Genomic DNA, 2,573 nt, shown 5'->3' with positions numbered 1-2,573 from the left:
CAAAACGAAGGCGTGCGACGATCAACGACCACCCTTCCATCCTGGATGCAAATCCTAACCGTCCAAGGTCGCCAAACAACGCATGGTAACCTTTGGCCCAAAACCCTAGTTTTGGCTATGCCAAACCGCGCCAAGGCAAGCCATGCCACATGTGCCAATGGCATGCCAACTACCTTGTCGCGCCATATTATGCCGGCCTTCCCCATGCGGCTACCAAAACGAAGGCGTGCGACGATCAACGACCACGCTTCCATCCTGGATGCAAATCCTAGCCGTCCAAGGTCGCCAAACAACGCATGGTAACCTTTGGCCCAAAACCCTAGTTTTGGCCACGCCAAGGCATGCCATGCCACATGTGCCAATGGCATGCCAACCACCTTGTCGCGCCATACCATGCCGGCCTTCCCAATGCGGCTACCAAAAAGAAGGCGTGCGACGATCAACGACCACTCTTCCATCCTAGATGCAAATCCTAGCCGTCCAAGGTCGCCAAACAACGCATGGTAACCTTTAGCCCCAAACCCTAGTTTTGGCCACGCCAAACCGTGCCAAGGCATGCCATGCCACATGTGCCAATGGCATTCCAACCACCTTGCCACGCCATACCATGCCGGCCTTCCCTATGCTGCTACCAAAACGAAGGCCTGCAACAATCAACGACCACTTTTTCATCTAAGATGCAGATCTTAGCCGTCCAAGGTTACCAGCTAACGCATGGCAACCTTTGGCCCTAGTTTGGTCGCGCCTAAACAAAGCCAAACCCCTAACTTTTGGCCGCTCCTAAACTGGGCCACATTAAAGCCACACTGATCATACTTTCATGCCACTGGATACCAAACGAAAGGTTGCAATAATCAACGGCTACCTTCTTCTTAAGATGCAAAATCTCGACAGTTGAAGGTCACCACCGAGCCGGCAAGTCTCCCAATATCAACTTTCCAGACAACAACAACATGCTACATGTTTTCCACGAAAACACTCGAGACTCAATACATGTCACAAACTGGGGGATGCTCAATGGGTATTGGTTTGGCGGTTTACAGCGTACGGCGTACACTACGCTCGTTATAAGAAAGTGTCATAAGGATGAGGCGGTTAGTAAATACAGGGAGTAATGGTGAAACACTTTCTTTTATGGAACATCAATTCCAAGCGTTACCGATTAACACCTCCTCCCATTTACTCACCCGTTTTCCATTTCTTAATGAGACCAAAGTACGTTTCACTTCGACTTGTATAAATAGGCATTACCTATTTCCACCGAACAACAAGTTTTGGTCAGGAGCATAAAACACTTAGAAATAACTTGTTAGCTTTCCCATCTGTTAGCTTACGCTTTCTGATACAAGTCAAAACAACTACTCTTCCAGAATCAACTATTCTGGTCTCAACACTCTCTTCGCTTACCTCCCCAAAACCAACCTTCTCCTCCACTTTGTGACCGAAGCAAGTCTGGAATGACCATTTATTGGTTTAGGCCGGACTTGTACATATTGATCTCTATAACCTAAAGTACTCCCTTGCAGTACATTGTTTAGGGTTTAAACTTATTTCTCACCCACATCACACGAAATTACCGAAACCAGCAGAAACTGTTTTCACCCTCAAACAAGTATATACATCTGTTGAATTTCTTAGGGAAAATTTGTTGGTTTCAGAAATCATTTAATGTTTTTTGGAGTAGTATATGAATGCATTAACCGCTCTTCATGTTAAGAGTTGAGTACTTGAACCTTGTGAGATGTATTGTCTTACTTGCACGTAATATTTGTTGTGTTGGATACCTTATGCTTTCTGATTAATTCATAACCTGTTAATTTTATCTTCTTTTCTATAGTAATTTTGTTCTTAATTTGTACAGGAACTTCATGGTTACAATATGTCGTCGAGAAAATTCGTAAAACCTAACAGTGACTTCAGTGAGCCATAAATGAAATCTGATTTTTCGTAATTAATTATGAAGTATATCGACTTAAAAAGGTTAACATAATTTGTTTTAATGAATCTTAAAATCTAGATATATAATTCGTTTATTAGCTATGATCAAGAGTTAAATGCATAGTTTAAATCAAAGAAAGAGAAGACATTGTTATTTACATTGACTTGGAATGCATTCTTGTAACAAGTAAGTAAGGGAAGGTTACAGATTCAAAACTTCACTACTTGTTCAATAATTACTATCCAACTCAAGTTTCATATAACTGGCATTGTTTTATTCCACTGTGTGAATCAGTTACCCATTTAAATTTATACTGTTGTTTGAGGGCGAAAACAGTTTCTGCTGATTTTGGTAATTTCGAGTGTGTGGGTGAGAAACGAGTCTAAACCCTAAATAACGTACTGCAAGGGAGTACTTTGATTCAAGAGATCAATTTGTACAAATCCGGCCTAAACCAAGAAATGTCCGTTCCAGACTTGCTTCGGTCACAAAGTGAAGGAGAAGGGTTGGTCTAGGGAGGGAAGCGAAGAGAGTGTTGAGACCAGAATAGTTGATTCGGGAAGAGTAGTTATTTGACGACTTGTATCAGAAAGTGGAAAGATAACAGATGGGAAAGCTAACAAGTGATTTATGA

This window comes from Papaver somniferum, chromosome 8, assembly GCF_003573695.1.
Source record: "Papaver somniferum cultivar HN1 chromosome 8, ASM357369v1, whole genome shotgun sequence".
NCBI classification, from domain to species: domain Eukaryota; kingdom Viridiplantae; phylum Streptophyta; class Magnoliopsida; order Ranunculales; family Papaveraceae; genus Papaver; species Papaver somniferum.
Note: the sequence above shows the minus strand (reverse complement) of the source record.